The 17,039-nt window shown below is 42.0% G+C and overlaps 1 protein-coding gene and 1 pseudogene across 1 annotated transcript in view; one reads left to right on the top strand and one right to left on the bottom strand.

Moving 5' to 3' along the window:
- Positions 1-17,039, top strand: part of LOC132867784 (histone H3-like) — a 1,068,851-nt gene that overhangs the window by 938,724 nt on the left and 113,088 nt on the right. The window lies entirely within an intron of this gene.
- LOC132868058 (putative nuclease HARBI1) lies at positions 1,557-15,652 on the bottom strand (annotated as a pseudogene).

Here is a 17,039-nt window from a genome sequence, read left to right on the forward strand (position 1 = left end):
CTGTAATTGAGGTATTTCACCCATGTGACCAAGTCATGTGATGCTGCCTTTTTGGACGGCATGGCTCGAATCAGTTTGAATGCAAGGAAGGCGACAAACGAAAAACATAAAAGAAAAAGGAGAGAGATGCAGAAAACACCTTCACTATCCAGCGATGTAGGGCATTTACAGGGCGAGCAGAGGGAGAGGTTTTTGCAAAAATTGAGGTTAGCAGGCTTAGAGAACGACATTTACCTGCTTCCACCAGAATTGTTCACTGACGTATGGAAGTACACGAAGCCCTCATCTTTACCTGACTTCGGCCCACATGCTCTGTATACCTATGTCGTTAAAAACCCATCGTCATACACAGGTATTGATCTGAAAGCGTATAAGAGTTTGGATGCCTAAAAATATTTTGTGTCAGGCTGGGTAACATGCCTACATCAGCGGGTCGTCCCTGGAGCCGGTGGTCACCATCTTATTACAGCTAAGGTTTGTTCACATTTTCATTTACTTTCGGTCCTCAGGATAAACAAAATGTTGTTAAATGTCATTGAAATAACTTCTTAGTCTGTTGAGACATGGCCCGTTATAAATTTGCTGTTATCAGGCAATGACCAAGAACTGTATTATTAGGGTCGGTGTAGTTGTAGCAGTGCACTAGCAGCTAGCTGTTAGCACTAGCTAATGTCAACAACAGTAGCTGGTATGTTACTGTAGCAATGTTTACGTTCAGTCATTTGGATGACTGTTAAAACCTTTCAGTCTCAAGTTTTTCCTTTACTGGATTTACTAGTTTACTGAGCTAGCGTGTTCGGGCAAGCTGGGAGCTAGTGCGCGCTAGCTCCCAGGCGGCCGGCGCGCGCTAGCTCCCCGGCGGCCGGCGCGCGCTAGCTCCCCGGCGGCCGGCACGCGCTAGCTCCCCGGCGGCCGGCGTGCTAGCTCCCCGGCGGCCGGCGCGCGCTAGCTCCCCGGTGGCCGGTGCGCGCTAGCTCAGTAAACTAGTAAATCCAGTAAAGGAAAAACTTGAGACTGAAAGGTTTTAACAGTCATCCAAATAACTGAACATAAACATTGCTGCAGTAACATACCAGCTACTGTTGTTGACATTAGCTAGCTTGACGTTCAAAATGGCAGACACCGGGGCATCACGTGACCCTGTGACGTCAGGTGAAATACCTCAATAGCTAACATTGCATGCATTATGTCGTGTTCATAAATTATGTAGGTGCAGCCTATGATTTTTGTATGTTCTCTCAGGAGGAAGATGAGGAGACCCTCACGGCCAAATCCGACACCCACATGCAGGTTGAAAGACTCTACCACTGCTACTATATGCTGTGTCAATATTCTAGGAGGGTGCCCCATTACTCTTCAGCAGTACTGCATTTGAAGTGTGACTTGTATCAATGATGCAATCAGTCTGTGTGCTTGTGTTCCTTTGTAGGAGGAGTTGGAGCTGCCCCTGTCCCCTCCTGAGGCTTCCCTGCCAGGGACGTCACAATGTCAGAAAGTACAGTTTCTTCCTCTTTGGTCCATCATTGCCGACTGTTATGCATACTAGGCTAATATGTTCATTCTGGGGTGGGGGTTCTGTAGGCCAGAGTGGACAATGTGCGCAGCCTATACAAGAAAATGTTACAGCTAGACTGCAGAAAAAAGAGGCTGCAAATTCGCAAGCTTGAACTAGAAATTGAAAAGTTGGAGCATGAGAGGAAGGTATTATTACATTGTGTGTGTGTGTGCAAGCAAGCATTCATTTGGCTTTTCTGTCTTTTCTTTTCAGGAACGGGAAAACTTGAATAAATAAATAAATAAATAAATACAGTAGGAATGAGTGGTGATTTTGGCTTTTCTTTATTTTGTGTTACTGGCTGAAAAATTGGTTTGTGATGGCCTCTCTCACTGAACGGCCTGTGGGATGGTCCAGGGTCATGGTGTCAACAACATCGGGGGGGTGAGGGAACATAATTGGGAACCCTTTCTTTTCTGATGGTGGCTATGTTATGCAGTACCACACATGCCGCTGTCATTTGACAGACCTTCTCTGGCCTCACACGCAGGCCTTTTAGGCAGGCAAACCGAGCCTTCAATATGCCTAATGTGATCTCAATTCGTGCTCTTGTAACACTGTGGGCATGATTGAAGGCTCTCTGGGCCCTTGTTTGAGGGTCTGCGAATGGTGTCAGGAGGTGTTTCAAGCATGGGTATCCACAGTCCCCGAGCAGGATACCATCAAATCGCCCTTGTATGAAATGGAGAGAAATGTAGTTAGTGTCAAACAACTGTAAGATGCTCACTATTCTTTACTTAAGGAATACCATGAAGTTTGAGTAGGGACGTCTGTGGTATTTTAGCTCTTGTTTATGTATTGTCCTGATATCTTTTTGATGCAGCATGATTTGTGTTTTAAGGATTAGATGTAGGATTATCTTACCTTCCTCAAATCCCGCAGCTAGTGAGGATTCTTTAAATATGCGGGAATCGTGGACAGACCCTGGCCATCTTGCATCCAGGCTGGTTATCATCGACTGGTGGTCACATGTCATCTAAGAACATCAAACATTTGTGCAAGGACAGGGGATATGACTGAGGTACAAGCACACTGTTACCCCTGCAAATGAGGAACAACACCAACCCATGTGGAGGACAAAACATCACCTAACACAAAATGGGACCAGTACTGACAGGTTGATTTGAGGTATGGACATGACCTATTTGAATGTGGGCCTATATGAAGTAGATGTTTTACCTGTACGTTGATGCTATGGAAGGATTTTCTATTCACATAATCTGCCTCATGCTCTCCCAGGGGTACACTGATGCGGATGTGAGTGCAGTCAATGGCTCCTATTACTCTTGGGAAACCTGTATATTTTGTTAGTCATATCAATTGTCAGTCACAATTGTCTCTATGAGAGTAGGCAAACAGACAAAATTTGATATTAGTAATTACCTGCGATTGCATAAAACTCTTCTTTGATCTGAAGTGCGGTTAAATGCCCAGGGAACACGACAAATGCATTCATCAGTTTGTTTAGGGCAAGTACCACTTTGCGAATCATACGACAGACCGTGTACTTACTGAGGTTTTCAGCATCACCGACGGAATGCATATATTGTCCACTGGCAAAGTAACGCAATGACAAGCACATAATTTGCTCGATTGTGAGGGCCTGGCTTCGGCGGGTTACATTGCAGACGTCTGCCTCGATCAGCTGGCAAAGGTAATGAATTCCCTCAGCTGAGAATCTATATCGTTCATAAAGCACATCGTCCGGGTATGTCAGCGGATTCTGGCGGTCTCTAAATACCCTCGCCCTCCGGAGAGAGCCCCTCACAATCTGCGCTCCGATATCACATGGGTCATCCAGGTACACTGGAATTTTCTCTAGAGGAAATGTCGGTGGAGAGGTGGTGTTTAAAAAGGGTGTGGTTAATCGGAAACCTCGGGTTAACCAAGAACATAACCTGAGACGAGCAGGTTTGAGATGCAGCGTAAATTGCCATGGCAACATACCTCGGTCTGAACATAGCCAACTTTTGTAGTATGGGTTAATCGGGAAGCTACGCTGCACGTGATCAAGTTACTCTCGAAGTTACCCTGGTAAGCCAGAAAACCCGCTTCGTAGTACAAGGCCTAGGTGTGAATGGTTGTTTGTCTTTATGTGTTAGCCCTGTGATGATCTGGTGACTTGTCCAGGGTGTGCCCTGCCTCTCGCCCATAGTCAGCTGGGATAGGCCCCACCTTGCTTGCGACGCTGTACAAGATAAGTGGTTACAGATAATGGATGGATGGATGGATGGATGGAAAGCGTAATTGGCTGTGCCCCTTGAACCAATTCAGAGTGATAACTGCCCATCAATGTTTAACTCACTTGGTCTGCTCACATGGCGTGATGGACCATTCATTGTACCCTCTGTTGCCACATTGGATTGTGTGGGCTGGGCTGCGAACAAGATCAATTCTGATCAGATCCTGTGCACTTTAAATGAAAAACACCTGAGTCAGTCCCCTCAGAATGAAATAGTGGTCAACTGGTGAATTCTTACTATGGACTTTCTGGAAAAGCAGTCAGCTAATGACTGTATTATTTAGTGGTGAATAAGAGAAGAGAAAATACAAAGAAAAAGAACATCTATCTGTCTATCATACCCTAACAATGGCTACTACCTTCCTGGATCCTTTGGTAATTGCTATGTTTTGGAGTGGTTTTGAGTGATTCAAGCAACTAAAGATACCTTTTAGAGTTTATGAAATTAAAGTTACTTTCAAAATGAAGCACAATTAGATGAATTGAAAAAGGAGCACTGATTTTTAAGAGATTCATTAGTGCTTCTCTTTGAGGCAATCTCATGCGCGTATTTGAATTTCCTGCGTCCTGCAATCAGTTGCTTTACTGTATTTCAATGGCACATTCAGATACAAGGAATCGATTGACATTTTGCGAAACAACCAGAGAATCTCTTGTTTTGGACAACATTTCCCTCAACAGAAAAAGGCTTCCCCTGTCCTGAAAACAACAGGACCTGTAAAGGAGGGAATTGGCCAGTACAGGGATTGAACCTGTGATGTTGGTGTTATTAGCACTACATGCTAACCAACTAAGCTAACTGGTCAAGGAAAAAAAAAATGTCATGGCTGCTGAGTTGCTTCACTAAATAGTGATGAGGCAGTGACTTTCCCTTGAACAGATGTCTTTTCTCTTGATTATTGTTTTGAAGCCCTCAGTTCGACCCACTCACATATTTACACAGGGGGATGAAAATCCCAACATCCAGTCTGAAAAACATATTCTATCTACTGAGCAAAGTCAGCATGGATAGCTTTAACAATGTGAAAGAAGGATGCACACCTACTTCCCTTCTTCAACATGGTGGTCCAGAAGCCACCATGTGCTCTGAAGAACCACTTCTCGCCCACCTCGACCCAATTGCTCACACTGAACAATAAAGCAACATCTGCTTCCTGAAACATGCGTCAAAAGAAGGAGAAGCAGGCCAAGGATCCCATGTCAGGAAATTAGGTAGTTTTAAAAGACTGGAGCCTTGAAGATCACCGAGGGAAAGGCTTCTTCCTGTCCTGAAAACAACACATCCAATAAAGGATGGAAATGGCCAGTACAGGGATGCTTTATGGCTGAGGACTACAGTTGACTGGCTAATTTTCGGACTGCAGTTGTCATGAACAGTTTTGCACTCAAGTTTCCATCAATGAACAGTTTATAACATCAACAAAACAGACTCGATGTTAAAAATTTTATAATCACACTATCTGTTATCACCCAAATGAGCTCCTTCAAAAAAAGCTTCTGCTCACAGTCTGACCATGGGCTGTGATCAGCAACCAAAATCAAGTCAGGTTGCAAGATCTTGAAAGGATTTAAGCAAGGCAAGGCAAGTTTATTTACCATATATAGCGCATTTCATACACAGTGGCAGTTCAATGTGCTTTACAGAGGTAAAAGCAAAACAGTAAACAATAGAAAATAAAATTACATAAAATAAAGGGGGAAGAAGAGAGAAAGTTCAGTAAAAACAGCAGAATAAAATGGAAAAAAGTTAAGTTTAAGACATGCAAAGATTGTGAAAGTTAAGTAAAGTTTAAAACATGTAAAGATGATGATATTTATCAATTAGCAGTAAGCATCTGAAAACAGCTTGGTCTTTAATCTAGATTTGAAGCTGCCAATAGCAGGAGCATTTTTAATGTCCTCTGGGAGTTGGTTCCATGGCTGTACTGCATAGTAGCTAAAAGCTGCTTCACCACACTTTGTTTTAACAACAGGTTTTACCAGTAATTTTTGCTGCTGCGATCTGGTAGATCTGATTGGGTTAGGCCGCTGCAACATATCAGAGAGCCAATTGGGCCCTGTACCATTTAGAGATTTGTACACCAGCAGCAATGCTTTAAAGTCAATTCTGTAGCTTACTGGAAGCCAGTGAAGGGACCTTAGAATTGGAGTAATGTGCTCTGTTCTTTTTGTTCGTGTGAGAACCCTAGCTGCTGCATTTTGAACCCGCTGAAGTCGTTTGATGGTCTTTTTTGACAGGCCTGTGAAAAGGCCATTGCAGTAATCAACCCTACTAGAGATGAAGGCATGTATAAGTTTTTCTAGATCATTTTTTGACGTAAGTCCTCTTAATTTGGAAATGTTTTTTAGGTGATAAAATGATGATTTAGTGATTGCTTTCATGTGACTGTCAAAGTTTAGCTCGCTGTCAATGAAAACACCAAGATTTTTAACCATGTTTTTTATTTTAATCCCCTTTGTGTCAAGAATAGTGGTAATCCTGAGTCTTTCATCTTTTTTCACAAATAGAATTATTTCTGTTTTATCTGTGTTCAGCTGGAGAAAATTTTGTGACATCCAGTTGTTGATTTGGTCGATACACTGGTAGAGACATTCAAGGGGGGGCATAATCATTAGGTGATAGAGCAAAATAAATTTGGGTGTCATCTGCATAGCAGTGATACAAAATTGAGTTGTTCTTGATAATTTGTCCAAGTGGGAGCATATAAAGGTTGAATAGTAATGGTCCAAGGATCGACCCCTGGGGGACACCACAGGTCAAGGACATTGATGTTGAGGTACAATTTCCCATGGAAACAAAGAAGCTTCTATCTTTTAAGTATGATTTTAACCAATTGATAACTTTACCAGTCAACCCAACCCAGTGTTCAAGTCAATATAGCAGTATGTTGTGATCAACAGTATCAAAAGCAGCACTGAGGTCCAGTAACACCAGGACCGATGTTTTGCCTGCATCCGTATTAAGACGTATGACATTTAGAACTTTAATCAGCGCTGTTTCAGTGCTATGATTGGCATGAAATCCTGACTGAAAGTTATCAAAACAGCTGTTTGATATCAAGAAGGCAGTTAATTGATTGAAGACAATTTTTTCAAGGATTTTCCCAATGAATGGTAGATTTGATATTGGCCTGTAGTTGTTCAATACTGAAGCATCTAGATTATTCTTTTTAAGTAGGGGCTTTACAACAGCTTTTTTCAGGGACGCAGGAAAAATGCCAGTCTCTAGGGATGTATTTATGATCTGAAGCACATCTGTAATTATAAGGTGAAGAACAGACTTAAAAAAGTTGGTGGGCAGAATGTGCAATTCAGATGTTGAGGAACTGAAATTTTGTACAGTTTTTTCAAGAGTCTCATAATCAATCAAACAAAATTCTGACATTGTGTTGAAATTGTCTGTCTGTGTCACTGGTGATTGCAGTTTTTCGGTTATTTGCAACTGAGATATATTATGAGCAATATTCTGCCATATTTTATCAATTTTACCTTTGAAGAAGGATGCAAACAGGTGCAAAGTTGCACTTAATAAGTACAAACTGCCTTGGTATGAGCAGAGAAAATGCAATCATGACGAAATATTTCATGATTTCATCAGCAGATGATCATTTGCAGATGGATCTTTGACTTTCTGACAGGCAGATAATCGGACAGGTGGTGATAATCAGTAGCCACACTTCCTCCTCACTGATCCTGAACACAGGTGCACCACTGGGCTGTGTGCTCAGTCCCCTCATGTACTCCTTGTTCACCCACAACTGTACTTCTAAATACAGCACCAACATCATCAACAAGTTTGCTGATGGCACAACCATCTTGGGCCTCCTTACGGACAACGATGAGACAGCATGCAGAGAGGAAGTGAAGGCGTTAGCCAGCTGGTGCCAGGACAACAACCTCTCTCTCAACGTCAGTAAAACTAAGCAGATGATAGTGGACGACAGGAGACAGCAAGGGAGGACACACTAGCCCATCTAGTCATAGACATTTTAGGGTATCATTTGTGACAAAATCACAGACAGATGGTCTTCTTTGTATCTTCTCTTCTCTTATTCACCACAAATAAAAATAATAGTAATAAAAAAGCCCCAAGACAAGGAATGACACTTTCAGCATTGTCTTTGCTCCATTTTCGCAACCGCTCAGGGATTAATGCATTGGACCTGAAATGAACTGGGGTTCTTTTCAGTGCAAGTTGAAACCTGCCTTCATGGTGTAAGCTGTTGGTGTCAACTGACCCTTTTATAGTGTTTGCCAATTAATTTCACCAAGGGTGTCATCTATTTCATTTACGTTACAGAACTTTGAAAATGAGAATGCTGTCAGATTTGTGGAATTTCACAAATGTGGTCCCAGAATATGTTTGGTGCAGTAGATTTGATATTGTTTCCTCATCAAACACATGCACTTCCCCCAGAACTGCTGGTAATTAGCAGAAGAATAGAATGAGGTGTGTCTGAAGAAGAGAAAATATAATAGAGGACAACACAAGTTGCTTGGAAACCATCCATGAAGGCAGAAAACCCTTTTGCCTTCTTACACTCACAGCTAATATACCCTCCCCATTAGGGAATCAAACCCTGGTCTTCTGCCTGACAGGTAGAGATACTGGCCACTATCCTAATGAGGACAAAGGTTGCCACCTTGAATAGCTCATGGACAGTTCCAGAAAAAAAAAAACAAGACAAGGAATTACCCTTTCGGCCTTGACTTTGCTCCATTTTGGCAATCAGTCAGGGATTAATGCATTGGACCTGAAATGCACTCGGGTTCTTTTCAGTGCAAGTTGAACCCTGCCTTCAGGTTGTTAGCTGGTGGTGTCAACTGATGTTCGGTGCAGGAGATTTTATATTGTGTCTTTATTGACAGTTTGTCCCTGCTCAGAGAAATGCTGAAGATTGATTACTAAATTAAATAATAATGGGTCTTTTAGACAGTGCAGTGTGTTGTTCTGCGTGGCTCTTGACTCCCATCATGGACCCCAAACACTTCGGCACTGGCTGAAAAAGGTCTTCAGAGGCTCCATTTCCTGAGGACTCTGAGGAAAGCAAAACTGCCTCAACAGCTGCTGATGAACTTCTACAGGTGCACAATAGAGTCACTGATCATGCACTGCATCACTCGGGCTGCACCTTGGAAGATAAGAAGACCCTGCAGCGCATCATAAAAACAGCTCAGCAGCTCACAGGCACTCCACTTCCATCACTGGAAGAAATCCATCACTCCTGGTGCACTCGCAGAGCCAAAAACATTATCAAGGATCCAACCCATCCTGGACACGGACTCTTTACCCCCTGGAAAGCGCTACAGAACTCTGTACGCCCGCACAACCCGGCTGAGGAATAGTTTTTACCCCATAGCTATCACACTACTGAACTCACAGCACTCACTGCCTCCGCCAACTAATCCACAGGTCTGAACAGCACACCTCCACTCACTCACTGCTGCTATACTACTGTGCAATACAGCCCATGGCATTTGACCGGTTCTGTATATTCTGTGCTGTATATTATTATATCAACACTAGTGCAATAACATACTAGCACAATATTCCTCTATGTGCAATACTCATGCACTTGATCATATACATAATCTTACTCCGGGCAGCACGGTGGTGTAGTGGTTAGCGCTGTCGCCTCACAGCAAGAAGGTCCTGGGTTTGAGCCCCGCGGCCGGCGAGGGCCTTTCTGTGTGGAGTTTGCATGTTGTCCCCGTGGGTTTGCTCCGGTTTCCCCCACAGTCCAAAGACATGCAGGTTAGATTAACTGGTGACTCTAAATTGACTGTAGGTGTGAATGGTTGTCTGTGTCTATGTGTCAGCCCTGTGATGACCTGGCGACTTGTCCAGGGTGTACCCTGCCTTTTGCCCATAGTCAGCTGGGATAGGCTCCAGCTTGCCTGCGACCCTGTAGAAGGATAAAGCGGCTAGAGATAATGAGATGAGATAATCTTACTCCTTCATTTGTACAGTACAGATTACCTCAATAATTCTGAACATCAGCACTATTTAATTACTCCTAGGTTTGGTGAGAAAAGCAAATGCTAAACATCTTTTGCAATGCTCAGCTGTAAGTGTAGAGGTACAGTTTTGGTTTACCTATGGTATTTTGGGGGTGGCACGGTGGTGTAGTGGTTAGCGCTGTCGCCTCACAGCAAGAAGGTCCTGGGTTCGAGCCCTGGGGCCGGCGAGGGCCTTTCTGTGCGGAGTTTGCATTTTCTCCCCGTGTCCGCGTGGGTTTCCTCCGGGTGCTCCGGTTTCCCCCACAGTCCAAAGACATGCAGGTTAGGTTATTAACTGGTGACTCTAAATTGACCGTGAGTGTGAATGGTTGTCTGTGTCTATGTGTCAGCCCTGTGATGACCTGGCGACTTGTCCAGGGTGTACCCCGCCTTTCGCCCATAGTCAGCTGGGATGGGCTCCAGCTTGCCTGCGACCCTGTAGAAGGATAAAGCGGCTAGAGATAATGAGATGAGATGGTATTTTGGTCAAAACAGAGTGTACATGTATATACATTTACTGTAACACAGATTTGAAAAATGATAGGCTTTAACACACCATTTACTGTGAGCATTGTGTTTATAGAGAAGAAAAGGCCTGGGAGTAGACAGTGCTGAGTGTGTTCATTAGAGTGCTGGCTTTATTTTGATAGATGGGTTTGATGTTTTGCATGTTGGTTTACTTTGCCCAACTGGTGAAATGAATAAGATTTCCCTGTAAATGAAACTTGGAGTGTAAGAATGAGATTAGTGTTTGTGAAAATGCAGCTAATTTAGAACTTTATAGATTCTGTATTAAATTTTGCATTTGAGAGAGCTGATAAAGTAAGGTCTGATATTTGTTATTGCATTCCTTTCTGTGCTGCTGCTGGTAACTTCAAGAACTAAGTGGCATTTTAACAACGCTGGGTCATTTTAACTCAGTGAAAAGAGTTATGCATTTCACCTGGCAGGTTGGGTTACTTTAACAAGGCCATTAATTTAAATTTACATAATTATTGGATTCTTATTTCAACCCAATATTTTGGTTATATTGAGTGCAATGCAGGCGGCACGGTGGTGTAGTGGTTAGCGCTGTTGTCTCACGCCAAGAAGGTCCGGGTTCGAGCCCCATGGCCGGCGAGGGCCCTTCTGTGTGGAGTTTGCATGTTGTCCACGTGGGTTTCCTCCGGGTGCTCTGGTTTCCACCACAGTCCGAAGACATGCAGATTAGGTTAACTGGTGACTCTAAATTGACCGTAGGTGTGAATGGTTGTCTGTGTCAGCCCTGTCATGACCTGGTGATTTGTCCAGGGTGTACCCCGCCTTTCGCCCGTACTCAGCTGGGATAGGCTCCAGCTTGCCTGCGACCCTGTAGAAGGATAAAGCGGCTAGAGATGATGAGATGAGTGCAATGCTGGGTTAAACTTACCAAATCAATGACTTGTTGTTTTTTTATTGGCTCCTTGTTGTCCTTAATTAGTCATTAGCCTCACCATTTTTTATTCATTGTTAATCATGGCTAATCTTAGATGATAAATTATCGTTGGTAACTATTAAATTAAACATGTTCAATCTGTAAGTGTTTACAGCTATATTGTATATACAGCTATACTGGCCTGTGCCAAATACTCTCATGATCTGACCAAATTGTGCAAGACATTACTTTCATTGTACCAGAATTTTTTTCCCTCTCCTTTATTATTATCCAAACAAAGCATGTCTTATTGTGATTTCCTATAGACCCTTTGCGCACAACCTGATGCATCACGTGATAATTTCACCTGGGTGACAAACAAACACAGTCTTTTGTGCAAGCAAGGCCTGGTCTGTCTTCAATATGGTTCATTTTTGCATTTTTTTTGGTTGTTCAAATTGTTCAATTCGAGAAATAGATAAAAAGGTTTATCATATGCCTGCTATCAAGAAAAATGTGAAAGAGAAGCAAATGCTTCAAGAACAATGAAGAAATGAGTGGTTAGAAAGAATGCGACAAGAGGATCTAAGCCTGAAAACTCCAGAAAAGTTTGTGAATGCCCACGTTTGTAGCGAGCATTTTATTTCAGGTAAGAACTTGGATTAAAAAAAAATAAATAAAAATAGAAAGTTGTAAATCAGTATGGAAGAGTTTGCATAAGAATCTCATTTTATTTCTGTTTGCATTCAGGTTAGCTTCTTCATGAAAGTGTTCGAATTTCTTAAAGGTGAACCAGCTTCCTTATTCGACAAGGAAAACCCAGATTGGGCAACAAGTGAACAACGCTTTCAAAAATTCACTTTTGTTTAATTGTATTGATATAGTGCGTTGAGTGATGAATTGACATAAATGCAACACCAACAATTCAAGAGTCCAACCAATGACCACGTTCAGATTCTGTTAAGGTAATGGTCATACGCGTCCTGTCTTTCATTTGCAATGTGATTTGCTGAACATTTTGCTCATTTTGAGCATTTGTTTGACATTTGAGCATTTACAGTGCCTTGCAAAAGTATTCATACCCCTTGAACTTTTTCACATTTTTCCACCTTACAACCACAAACTTAAAAGTTTTTTATTGAAATTTTATGTGATAGACCAACACAGAGTAGCACATAATTGTGAAGTGAAATGAAAATGTTAAATGGTCTTCAAAATTTTAAACAAATAAAAATCCGAAAAATCTGGTGTGCATTAGTATTCAGCCCCTATACTCTGATACCTCTAAATACAATCCAGTACAATCAATTGCCTTCAGAAGTCATCTGATTAGTTAATAGAGTCCTACTGTGTGTAATTTACAAGGTGAGGTGGTCAAGTGGTTAGAGTGCTTGACTGTCAAGTGAAGGGTCCCCGGTTCGAGCCTTGCTTCGGATGGTGATGTGGGGCTTGCCTCCTATCCACCCAGCAGTGAATGGGGACCTGGTGGAAACACTGGGGAAGCTAAAACTTGCTGTCATGTATGACCCTAACTGGTGGTTGGTGAAAGCCCTCAGAATGGATGGAGATGTTCAAGTTGAATTTTTTCACCCTCATGGTCCAAACTCTCGCTTCCAAAGAAAACAAGGAAACCAGGATGTCTGCATTGTCCAATTTGCTGATGTCATAGTTAAACTTAGTGAACTATCCTCACCAGTCCGTACAAGTCGAACCAAGGACATATACCAGCTCTCTTCTGAGGTTATGGACTTCATAGATGAGGAACTTTTCAATCGGTTGTTGCCAGGTCTTTAAACCCATTTTCATGAGTTCAATATTTCCAGATGTCCATAGGCTTAGTTACTGAATGTTCTTTGTTACAACCTCATGGAGAAGCACACCAGAAATAAGTGCCACATATATATTTGTATGATAATGTGTGTGCATGCCACACACACACACACACACACACTCAATGTTCTATTGCATCAGTTGTTTAGTTGAATGTCTGGATGTTATTTTGTTTGACAAGAGTATTTGACTTTTCGCTCTGTATAAGATATAAATATGCATACTGCCTGGTTCATGTTTTTAAAGTAGGTTTTAATTCAAATATATGATTAACCCTAAGTGGTATTTTATGTCAATAAAATGTTCAATTAAATTATTTCCATTTCCCTTCTATTTCGTCAACACCGTAAGTGGTGTGTCGACACCGTAAACAGCTTGTCAACTCCATAATATGACTGTTAAGTTAATTTTTTTTCTTTAAAAGGATATTTTATTACATTGTTTCAAGTTGTTACAATAAAAACACTGCATTTCCAAATTAAATGTGTATACTTTATATTGCTTAATACCATTGTTTGTTATGGAGTATAAAAACTAAATGCATAAAGTCACATACCGGTAAATATAGTCAATAACATCTTAATAATTTAACTTTTAAAAGTAATATTACTAGTTTGAAACACAGACAGAATGACACAGATTAAAGCAACCTCTAAGAGTAAAAATGCCTGGAAAAACTTTAAAATAATATATATATTTTTACATTTCTTTGTGTCTTATGGTGTTGACAAAATCTCTGACTTGCCCCGCAAACATGAAAATAATGTTAAAAATCTTGGCCTGGGAGATTGTCCGAAAACTGTATAAGAGGGCCAACACCTTGTGCAACCATAATATATGAATATGTTTTGGAAATAATGAGATTTTATTTTTAGAAAATCAAAACCCCTTTTGTCCCTGATCTCAAGAATGACTGCACTGTAAGAGTGATGCAGAACTGAGTGATGTTATCTGTAAGAAAATTTTCCCTCTCTCAAAGGGTTGCTGGTCACAGCCCATGGTCAGACTCTGAGCAGAAGCTTCGACCTTTGTCAGTGTGAATAACAAGTCTTGTACAAAGTGTTGTATGGGGTAAGAGAGAAACAAGCAGCAATGCGAGAAGTGTCTGATCCAAGGTCACACGCACCAACCATCGTGCCCCAAGCTGATGTAAGGTTTCAAGCAGTGGTTATCCTTTCTCATTTTGCTATCCCTCACAAGCCATGCTAACAGTTGCAATCCATGGACAAACTCAGAGACGAAGAGTGACTCAGTGAAACTGAAAAATCAATGATATAACCCAGATTCCAACCAGGGTTATGGAGATGCCAGAACAGAATTTAATCACTTCTCTGATGACAGCTCTCCAGACTCTGAGTTATCTGTGTTCCCCTACCAGAAAATCAGCTGCTGGTTGAAGCATTTTGTGGTCAGCCAAGCATCTGACAGAGAATCTTCTAATTTGTAGTCAGCCCTGTTATCCATTGCACCACTGACCCAAGCAGAGCCATGATAAGTGAGATCCAAACTACGTACGAATTTCCATTTAGTCACTGTTCAATAGTGAGATGGGAAACACAATGCCATGACCCAGCTTCAAACCAGGGTTGCTGCAGTTATAATGCAGAGTACTAACCACTATACTATCACAGCACTCAACCACTCAAGGGCAGAGTGCCTGATCACGTTGCCACAAACTCAGTGGCTAGACATGGATTGGGCCATCCCGGCTCACTTTTGGCCTGGATTTGTGAGAACAGTCATCTTTTTAGTTCAGTTTAGTTCATTTTCATTGCTCATTTTATGTTAACACATGGCCAACTTGCAATGAAATGCAGTGGACCAGATAAGAACCAGAAACAAGTCTGTCAGCACTGGAGCCCGACAGGAGTTTAACAGAATATCAGTTAAAAAAAAGATTCAAAGTCCTAAAGATAAAAAAAACAACGGAAATTAAATTCAAGTGAAAATAGAAATAACTGAGATGTATGCATGCATTGTCTCAGGGTGGTAGTGTGGGGAGGGGGTGTAGCACAAGCACCTGTATTGCACATCGGAAAAATTGACATGTGCAGCTACAAGTAATTACACTTTGTTGAAGACCAATGAAGTACTGACCATTGAAATATAGTTTTGATATGTGTTGGTAAATGTGGAAACAGTAAATGTGTAAATGCTTTGGTGATATGTAAACAGAGTCTTGAGATATGTTGGTGATATGTAAACAGAGTCTTGTGATATAAACAGAGTCTTGTGATATGCCAATTGTGGACCTGTAGTAGTTTGAAATGATGTTTGCCTTCATGCCAATCTTCTTCAGCCTCCTCAGGAAGCACAGCCACTGGCGAGCTTTCCTGACCACAGTGTGGAACTTGAAGCTGCTGACCCTTTCAACCTCATCCTCGTTGATGTAGATGGCCTAGTGTGTCCTCCCTTGCTGTCTCCTGTAGTCAACTATCATCTCCTTAGTTTTCCTGACGTTGAGAGAGAGGTTGTTGTTCTGGCACCAGCTGGCTAATGCCTTCACTTCCTGTCTGCATGCCGTCTTATCGTTGTCCATAAGGAGGCCCGAGATGGTGGTGTCGTCAGCAATCTTGATGATGATGTTGGCGCTGTATTTAGCAGTGCAGTCGTGGGCAAACAAGGAGTACATGAAGGGACTGAGCACACAGCCCAGTGGCGCACCTGTATTCAGGATAAGCGAGGAGGAAGTGTGGCTACCGATTATCACCACCTGGGGTCTGCCTGTCAGAAAGTCAAAGATCCATTTGCAAATGGTCATCTGCTCATGAAATCGTTAAATATTTTGTCATGATTGCATTTTCTCTGCTCATCCCAAGGCAGTTTTACTTATTAAGTGCAAATTTGCAGCTAAATGCTTTCAAGATCTTGCAACCTGATTTGATTTTGGTTGCTGTTCACAGCCCATGGTCAGACTGTGAGCTGAGATTTGTCAGAGATAGCTTTCAGAAAACAGGTTTCGGTGGCCTTTTTGAAGGATGCTTTAGCTTCAGAAAATGCTAAATGTAACTCAAAGAATGTTGAACCTTGGTCCTATCTACTGAGCTGTGCAGGCTCTAAGATGAGCTATATTGAACCATAGGATATGTATTTTCTTTTAGAACGTGAAGAATTTTGTCCATCAGGTCACTTGGAAAATGTTACCATTGGAAACAGTTGGTGCATTATGAAATGCAAAATATGATAAAGGAGACTCCAAACACTTGAGCAACTGAAATCCTATAATCAGGCAAGAATGGGACAACATTTCTCTTTCAAAACTACAGCATTTGGTCTCCTCAGTTCCCAAACATTTACAGAGTTTTGTTAAAACAAGAAGTGATGCAGCACAGTGGTAAACATGCCCCTGTTCCAACTTTTAGAAATGTGTTCCTGGCATAAAATTCAAAATGAGCATATCTTTTTCAAACAACAATAAAATTTCTCAGTTTCAACATTTGATATGTTTTCTCCACATATCACCTCCACACCACTCTGAAAGCTGCTCAGAACCCTAGTGATTCATTTTTTGATAGCAACAGCTCTGACAGTATTTCCAGCTGCAAGCCTGAAAGTACTGGAACAGCAAGGACAATTCTGTTTGTTTGTTTGTTTTTTTGCCATACACTGAAGACATTTGCATTTGATGTCAAAAGTGGGTGGCACGGTGGTGTAGAGGTTAGCACTATCATGTCGCAGGAAGAAGGTTCTGGGTTTGAACCCATTGGCTGAGGGGGACCTTTCAGTGTGGAGTTTGCATGTTCTCCCTGTGCCTGTGTGGGTTTCCTCTGGGTGCTCTGGTTTCCCCCACAGTTCAAAGACATGCAGTTAGGTTATTATGGGGTAGCCATGGCCTGAGGTTAGGCTGAAGTGTCCTTGAGCAAGGGTACCTAACCCACAACTGCTCCCTGGGTGCTGTAGCATAGTTGCCCACTGCTCTGGTTATGTGTGTGTGTGCTCATTGCTCACTTGTGTGTGTGGGTGTGTGTTCACTGCTCCAGATGCATTAAACGCAGAGTTTAAATTCCACTCTGTGCTTA

Source organism: Neoarius graeffei, chromosome 19, assembly GCF_027579695.1.
Source record: "Neoarius graeffei isolate fNeoGra1 chromosome 19, fNeoGra1.pri, whole genome shotgun sequence".
NCBI classification, from domain to species: Eukaryota; Metazoa; Chordata; class Actinopteri; order Siluriformes; family Ariidae; genus Neoarius; species Neoarius graeffei.